This window comes from Heterodontus francisci, chromosome 4 (genome assembly GCF_036365525.1).
Source record: "Heterodontus francisci isolate sHetFra1 chromosome 4, sHetFra1.hap1, whole genome shotgun sequence".
NCBI classification, from domain to species: domain Eukaryota; kingdom Metazoa; phylum Chordata; class Chondrichthyes; order Heterodontiformes; family Heterodontidae; genus Heterodontus; species Heterodontus francisci.
Window position 1 is genome coordinate 182,774,114 of NC_090374.1, and position 9,307 is coordinate 182,783,420.

Sequence of the window (9,307 nt, forward strand, 5' to 3'; positions counted from 1 at the left end):
CATTCTTAAAGGGAGGGGATCTGGGATTACCTGAGGGAAAACTGTGCTGGCATGAAGGGAGGTACCGTGTACCATCCCTCCGTTAACAGTGTACACTCGGTGTTTGTGAGAGGGCAATGGCACACTAGGCACCCTGTGTGTGGGGAGGGTGCCAGAAAGGGCAGGAGCATTAAGGTTTTATGGATGGTGGAGGCAAGTGATTCAGCTGGTAGGATCTTGATGTGGTCATGCTGTGCCATTCTAAGTGTTGGCCAAGATGGGCGATGCCATGGCACGCCACATAGTTGATCCAGGAAAACAGCTGATGTACCCATCAACACCAATCCGTGCCCTGTTAGGAACCTTGGAATACATGCAGGGTTCAACTTTATTTATCACATGGAAATAGGTATGGCTCAACCTACATTGTGTGATCCTCTGCTCCTGAGGATCCGTATGCGCCAGAAGCAATACCAACAGGCAGGTTTGATCCACGCAGAGGCCCCCGGTCATGAGCAACAGCCCCCAAGGGGAGCTTGCCATTACGATTGCCGTGCATCTACAGGCCCCACATGACATGCCATCAGATGTCAGAGGAGATTGTGCATATAGAGAGGGTGGTGACACATCCCTGTGCCCTGCTCAAAGATGACCTGCAGCCCATGGGCTCCGGTGGACATCCCATGCCTTTGTTCCTCATAGTGGCAGCGGTTCTCAAGCCTGACGCCTCTGCAGCTTTTTAGGGGCCCACCAGAGATCTTTGTGAGGTCACACAGTCAGCAGTGCATCACTGCATCAGGGAAGTCACCAATACCCTGCACCGGAGGGCCAGTGAGGATGTCCACTTCAGGACGGACTATCACAGCCAGGCCCAGAGGGCCATTGGTTCTGGCACCATTGCTGGAGAACCATAGGTTGTAAAGTTCACAGACTGCACTCATGTGGCCATCAGGCCTACTGCCAGGCTACCACGTGCAGACATCACCATTAAAGGAACCCTCTCAGTCTAGGTGAAGCTGGTATGTGATCACCACAGATGCTTACTGCAAATGTGTGACCGCTTCTCAGGCAGCTGCCATGACACCTAGGTCTTGTGCCAGTCCCAGCTGCCACCGCTGTTCACTGAACTGGCTCAGATGGAGGGGTGGCTTCTTGGAGATAAGGGCTATCCTTTGCAGACATGGCTCCCGACATCAGTGAGAGACTTCACCACTGATGCAGAGGAGAGATACAATGCCAGCCGCTGAGCTACATGAGCCACCATTGAGCAGGAGATCGGCATGCTGAAAGAGCGCCTCCAATGTCTGGATGGATAGGGTGATGCCCTGTACTACGGGACGAAAAGGCCAGCTCCTTTCTTTGCTGCTTGCTGTGCTCTGCACAACTACGCACCCAATAGGAGCCAGGCCTGGCATGATGAGGAGAGACTTCAACAGGATTCCTCCTCCGACAATGAGGACGCTGAAGACCTACAACATGAAAGATGCATGGGAGGGCGGATGGCACCCAGGCTTTGCACACAGGGCTAACAGTGAGCTAGGGATCTACGGAAGTGGCTTATCAGACAAAGGCTGTCTGCTCCATAGGAACTGGCATGAGCTCTGAAAGCCACACATCACCCTCGCTCACCTGCTGTGCACCAGCTCACATCTGCAGCATCCGTGTGTAAACCATTAGAGGCTGCAGCTGACTGAGCCAATGTCCATGTCACTGAACCCGTAGAAACGCTCATGTGTAATGGTGGCATGGCAATGATGTTATTGAATACGTTGGCACTCCTGAAAGGCCAGTGGTGCAAAGGGATGTGACATTAGTGCTACATGCTGGCACACATCATTCAAACAGCGAAAAGGACACACATGTTGGTGAGGAACATTTAGTGAAAGATGTATTTACATTGCTGTGACACCCGTGCATTCCCATTTGTGTCAGTGTGTTCTCTGTAAACCTCTGTAATATCTTTTATGGTCTATTTAAGTCTCACGTCCTGGAATGTGCAAAATTAAGATTGTTCACCCAGGTGCGGCACGTCTACAGGAAGGAATGTTACATTTGAGTGGGAGAAGAGGATCGCAACTTCACAGGACACTGGGACACAGCAGGGTAAGTATGCGGCAGCAAAGCAGAAAGTGCTGGGGTAACTCAGCAGGTCAGGCAGCATCTGTGGAGAGAGAAGCAGAGTTTAGTTTAGTTTAGTTTAGAGATACAGCACTGAAACAGGCCCTTCAGCCCACCGAGTCTGTGCCAACCATCAACCACCCTTTTTATACTAATCCTACACTAATCCCATATTCCTACCACATCCCCACCTGTCCCTATATTTTCCTACCACCTACCTAGACTAGGGGCAATTTATAAAGGCTAATTTACCTACCAACCTGCAAGTCTTTTGGCTTGTGGGAGGAAACCGGAGCACCCGGAGAAAGACAAAGCATTAGTACAGATAGGGTGTTAACGAACTGAAGATTAAGCAGCAGCAAGTACAAACATGAAAAAAAACCGTGGGTAAGCAAACTGAACAAACTACAATGAAATGAAATAAACAGAAGAAAAAAAATTGTAAAAAATGTAAAAAGGAAAAAGAAAAAATAACTAAAAACACCTCCGCTCAGTCTGCAAGCAGGACCCTGAGCTTCCGGTTGCTTGCCATTTCAACACTCCCCCCTGCTCTCATGCTCACATCTGTATCCTGGGCTTGCTGCAGTGTTCCACTGAACATCAACGCAAGCTCGAGGAACAGCATCTCATTTTCCAATTAGGCACGCTACAGCCTGCCGGACTGAACATTGAGTTCAATAATTTCAGCGCATGACGGGCCCCCCATTTTACTTTTATTTTTAGTTACTCTTTCTTTTTCCTTTTTACATTTTTTACAATTTTTTTCTTCTGTTTATTTCATTTCATTGTAGTTTGTTCAGTTTGCTTACCCATGGTTTTTTTTCATGTTTGTACTTGCTGCTGCTTAATCTTCAGTTCGTTAACACCCTATCTGTACTAATGCTTTGTCTTTCAACACACCACTAACATATTGTTTGCCTTTGCTTCATGACCTTTTAGTCAGCTATGTGGCCTTGTCCAATCTACACCTTCTCCTTTGTTATCTCCTGCCCCACCCCCGGCTCACTTGCTTATAACCTTTGACATTTCTAATATTTGCTAGTTCCAAAGAAGGGTCTCTGACCCGAAACGTTAACTCTGCTTCTCTTTCCACAGATGCTGCCAGACCTACTGAGTGGTTCCAGCATTTCTTGTTTTTATTTCAGATTTCCAGCATCCGCAGTATTTTGCTTTTATTTGCCACTATTTTGTCATAGGGTGCTTCATATCTTCCTCCTCCTCATTTTCTCCCTTAATCATCCTATCCCATTGTATGCAGTGGTTCCAATATGATTCCAAATCATTTCGTCCAAATTATGCACTAGGTTTAAATAAAGATCTTGTGCACTGTGGCATATTTCTCTTTGTTATCTTCGGAATGTGAAAATACCAAAACATCCAGCTAAGTTAAATACAATAACATTTGTGATTCAACATCATGTGCTCAAACATCATATGATTAAATAGCATTGTGATCAAACCTCCAGAAATACATCCAACCGGAGTTCGCAACCCTAGGTTCCCATCAGAAGCTCAACTTCTCTGTCATCGTCATGCAGCTGATCAGCCTATCCTTTGTTTCTTTTATGTCTCAGTACTTCTGCTCATTACTTGACTGAGATGATCTGCCACATCATTTCCACTCATGTCTATTCCATCCCTCCCTCTTTTCTGATTGTATTACTGGTAGAGTTGCCAACTCACTGGAAGTATTCCTGGAGCTTTGATTACACCATCTGATCATGTGACATCCTATTACATGATACTTGCCTGCAGTATGTAAGTGTCCTTGAATTTACCTCTTGAAGGGTGGGTCCCCTGTTGTTAACTGTCCATGCTCATAGTTTAATGCCAACAGTTATCATGCACGAAGGGCTGAGAACCTGATACAAACCCTTCGAAGTTCACCTCACTTAAGTTTAAAACCCTGGTTTGTGACTCCCCACTCTGCCCCTCAAACTTCATATCAAATTCATTCATATTATAAAACCACCTCTACTCTGAATGTTTTCTCTGGATCCGGATCTCTTTTCACCTGCACCATATATCTCTGGGCAGATGGACAAAATATTGCAGATTAGAAGTATTTCCCCAAGGATCTTACAAATTACAGCACAGATGGATGTCACTCGGCCCATCCTTCCTATGCAAGCTTTTGATCATTTTATTTCCAATACTATCTGGCTTCTAACAAAAGTTGTTGCAGTATTCTGTTTGCAGTGGTACTTCTGGTAGCTAATTACAACTCTATGGTTTCTTTACATTGTGAAGGAATAGAGGTACAATAGGCTTGACTGAGTAGAATTTGGAACCAGTTAGTGTATTATGCCTTTAGAGTTAAAGATTGATAAATGGTTAGTTTTCAGAGCTCACAGAAGTTCCCCTTTAAGATGGTAGAGTTAAGCATTTCATGGTCTCTGTTAGAATAGAATCTCTGTTACCAGGGGTCTCTTGTTACAATAGAATTGCTGTTACCAGGGACTTGGGAGATATAAACACACACATTGAAATATCCTGTGTGACCTCAGTAAGAGGTAGCAATAAAACTTAATTGGTTAGTGGGGTTGTTGTTCAGACAGGTTGGCTCCGGCGGTTGCTGTGGGTTCCGTGAAAAGGGCAATTAACAATAAAGGGAATGTACTCACAGGAATAAGAGAGGTCAGATAAACACAATTATGAACATTTTAACCAGATAAAAGCTCACAAACTTCAAATTCCAGTTAAACATTAAATTACAGATATAGATTTTTAAAGGGAACACAGAAAGATCACATCTAATGCAAAAGTCATATAACACCTTAGAAATAGTATAAAAAATACAAGGTTATGCAGCAGACACTTTGAAGTGTTGTATCCTCAACAATGCTCCTCAACTACGGGGCATTTAAGGTACAAGTTTACTTTAAGTTTTGATGGATATTCTGGATATTCTAAGATAATTTTGCTGCAACAGTAGCAAGGTTAAACTTTTGGATTCTATGCTAGAAATAAGAATATGTGTTACATCTCTCAGTAATATTTGATATTGTGATATACTTATCCACGTAAGAAGTTTATTGCATGTTAAATTCTTTAATAAATATAAAAGTTAATAAATTGACTCGTAGTATTCTGTATACAACTACAAGAACCTGCTCTCTGTGTCTCTTTAAGTGCAGAAATACGTATTGAAGAGAGTTTCCCAGACCCTTATAATATCTGGGATATTCATAACTTAGGCATAAAAATATTAAAAGTTGGCTATCCGAAAGATGGTAAAATTCTCTGTTGGTTTTCTTTCTTTGAGGAAAAGCTAGTGCAATTCATTGGACCCAAATAAGTGTCTGAGAATTTGTCTGGTTTGAACTTGATTAAAAGGAGATTGTGCTCCTGATTTGGTTTAGTCCCTACAAGGGGTTAAAGTCATAAATCACTTCAACATGAGGAAAGGCTTCTTTGTTCACAAGAGGAAGAATTTGGGCTTGCCAGCAGATATGTCTGGTCCTTCTGAGGTGCGTTTACCTTCGCACTCTCTCCAGAGTCCAGCCCAAGTTCTGCCATTGTCTTGAACAGCTATAACAGCAACACTGCTTCCAGAATCAGTTCAAAGCCCACAACAGCTCTGGCGATAGCCATAAGGCCCCAATGCTCTCCTCTCGTTGCCTATTCCTAGCAGTTACTCAGCTCCCAGGTGATCTCTGAGGAGAGGGGAAGGGACCTACTTAGTCAATTTCCCACAAATACTCCTCAGTTACACGGAGCAAAGATGAACCATTACATTTATGAATGTCACGGAGCAGATCTTACTCCTGGGTCACAGTGCCCAGGAGATCAATTCTCAATTCTGGGAGGTTGGCAACCTTAATTAATATGCCTTTCTCTTTTGTTTCACTTGAGATCTCTCTACCTAACAACTCTGTGTGAGTGCTTTCACCACATGGACTCCAGCGGTTCATGAAGCAGGCGGCTCACCACCACTTTCTCAAGGATAACTGGGAATGGGCTGTAAATGCTGACCTTGCTAGCGGTGCCCATATACTGAGAATCCGTTTTTTGAAAAGTTCTGATGAAGATTTTGCACCCCAAGCATTAGCTTAGCTCTTCTCTCCACAGATGCCGATCGATCTTCTGGAGTGTTTCCAGCATTTTCTGCTTTTGTTTCAGATTTTCAGCATCTGCATTCTGCTTCTTATTGACGATACAAACAAAGAAAAACAAAACATTTAAATAGCACCCTTTACAATCTCAGGACATCCCAAAGCACTTTACAGACACTACTTTCAGTGCACTTGTGGTGTAGGAAACACCACAGCTAAATTACAAGTCATCCCCCAAACAGCAATGTGATGATACACAGACAATCTGTTTTTTTAAGTGATGCTGCTTGAGGAATAAACATGGACTAGGACACCAGGAATAACTCCCATACTCTTCTTTGAATATTGTCATGTCTAGCAGAGGGTGGATGGGGCCTCAATTTAGCACCTCATCTGAAAGACAGCACCTCTGACCTTGTAACATGCCCTCATTACTGCACTGGGGTGTTTAAGTCTCTGGAGCTGGTCTTGAACCCACAACCTACTGCCTCAGAGGCACATATGCGACCAACTAAACCACAGCTGACTGCTTAAACTCAATATTAAATGATGACAACTCTATTAAGGAAATATAACATAATCCAACAGCATTTGAAGCAAGGAATTTGGGTCATTTTATATATGTTTATGAAATAGGGGGGGGGGGGGGGGGAAATTCAGTGCAAGAGATATTAAAACTCTGTGGTAGAAGATTTCATTAGCAAGTCCTGCAGGTCATCACATTTCCCCAGACAGCTGCTTGGTGCCTTGTGATTTACTCAGTCTGTTGTCAAAAGGATTTAAAATGGGATGTCAGGTTCTGAAGAAGGGTCACTGACCTGAAACGTTAACTCTGCTTCTCTCTCCACAGATGCTGCCAGACCTGCTGAGTATTTCCAGCATTTCTTGTTTATATTTCACATTTCCAGCATCCGCAAAATTTTGCTTTTATTATTATGTCAGGTTTTGTTGTTGCAGCCAGCAGCTATTTCACGGGAACAGATCTACACTCTTCTACACTCAGCGCCAAGTGTGGATAAATCAAAAACTAACAAAGCGTTTACACGCCGGTGTGTTTGTAAAGACGAAAATAAATCATCTTTATTAAAAAAATTCAGAAATGGCACCCTGAGTAATGTCGAAAAAAAATTGGTAATCTATTTACATTTTTTAATTTAAAAAGTAATGGGGCCTTTAGTTAAACATGTCACAGTCAGAAATAGGGCAATAAAACTTAGCTACCAAATCTTGTTGCAGTATTTCTATTTTCATCTTTTCACTGTCAAGAGAAATGTTATTAGCTCTTTCTTTGACTCCATTCCTCTGCAGGAGTTTCTGTTACTTATTGTATTAAGGTGGAGGGTAGTGGTTTTCACAGTGTTAATTACCCCTCATTAAACTGTGAGAGTGGAATTGTTTGAAACGAAAGATATAAAACATTGCGTGGGCTGGAGAGTTTGTGCAGAAAAAAAGGCATTCTTAAACAAAGTCAGAAATGAATTGCACGTTTTAGGGAGCTGAAACCTGGAGCATAAACCGAACAAAAGTTGCATCAGTTTACACAATTTTTGTTAATTTTTTTAGCTTCTCAAAACCCAATTGCAAGATTAAAATACATAGTTAGTTTTCTGTCAAGCGAATGTATTTTTGTTGGAGGGAGGAAGGGCAAGGAATTGTGTTTTTGCATTGCACTGCTGTAACCCTGCGCGAACAGCTGCAGTCAGTCTGAAAAGTGTGCTGAGCCGTTTGACCGAGAGTAACCCCGAACCAGCACGTCCAGGAAGGAGGTGAAAGGTAAATGGTACACATTATTCCGGCTGCTGTCAGAACTCAGAGCAAGTACGTACTGTATATATCAGCATGTTCTATCAGTACACCAATCTAAGGCAGTCTCCACTTTTTCATAACTTAATGAAGTTAGATTTTAGAACAGTATACTGTAAAATACCTGGAGGGATGAGACCAACACTTCCATTAAGAATAAATTGGGTCGGAATTCGCTGACAGAATAACGAGGAGTTAAATTCACACAGAGTCTACAATTTCCCAGAAATTTGTGGCAAAAAAGCGATACCCTGTGAGTTGCAAATCACCCCAAATTGCTGGATAATTTGTGCTGCTCCGCCATCAGCCTTGCAAAAAACATCAGCTCGCCCTCAACCTCCCCGTGGGTTTCAAGACATTGCTGGATTTGCATCGCAAATACAAATTAAACTTGGCGCAAAAGGTTAGGGCTGGTATTTCCCGACGTGAGGACCGTTTCTTAACGAGATTAATGTTCCTGCAACATGCTGGTGCAGATGCCAGTGTCCGGTGAATATAATGTACGGGCTGCGTGGGTGAAGGCAGCAGAGAAAGTGAATAGAGTGTTTAGTTTAGTTTAGAGATACAGTACTGAAACAGGCCCTTCAGCCCGCCGAGTCTGTGCCGACCATCAACCACCCATTTATACTGTTCCTACACTAATCCCATATTCCTACCACATCCCCACCAGTCCCTACATTTCCCTATTTTTATAATGGCCAATTTACCTATCAACCTGCAAGTCTTTTGGCTGTGGGAGGAAAGCGGAGCACCCGGAGAAAACCCACGCAAACTCCACACAGGCAGTACCCAGAATTGAACCCAGGTTGCTGGAGCTGTGAGGCTGCAGTGCTAACCACTGTGCCGCCCCTAGATCATTAACATCCAGATAAAAATATGGACCATGTTAAATGGAATCAGGAGGAGTGCCAAAATCTATAGATCTGTGTACATTTTGATAATATTTGGGCACAGCGAACATGACACAAAGCACAATTGTGAGTTCCAACTCCCTCAAGGAAGTACATTTGTATGGTAATCAAACAGGGTTTTCCTCTTTTGTATCCAACTGCAGAAAAGTTGCAGGCTAAAAAGGCAGCTCACAACCACCATTAATCGTAGGATGGTAATCTAGTTAGAATAGATAGAAATATGCAGTCTGCTTGTTGTGTTCATTCATCCACAATTCTTATGCAGGGGCTGGGAATGAAAATTATCAGAAGCAGAAGCAACTCTGCCTGCTCCATTACCTCCTATGGTTTCCTCCACTTCCTTGTCCCCGCTACTGCTGCCCCATATATGACCTTCGTCAACTGATGGTTTTGTTATTCGTTCACGGGATGTGGGCGTAACTGGCAAGGTTAGCATTTGTT

General features: G+C 43.2%; 1 long non-coding RNA gene across 1 annotated transcript; it reads right to left on the reverse strand.

Moving 5' to 3' along the window:
- Window positions 1-1,892: 1,892 nt before the first annotated feature.
- LOC137368757 (uncharacterized) lies at window positions 1,893-8,291 on the reverse strand. The gene is made up of 3 exons (XR_010974824.1): window positions 8,080-8,291; window positions 6,073-6,243; window positions 1,893-2,140 (listed from the first exon to the last, which is right to left on the reverse strand). It is a non-coding gene; the product is annotated as an uncharacterized lncRNA (long non-coding RNA).
- Between the last annotated feature and the right edge of the window lie 1,016 nt (window positions 8,292-9,307).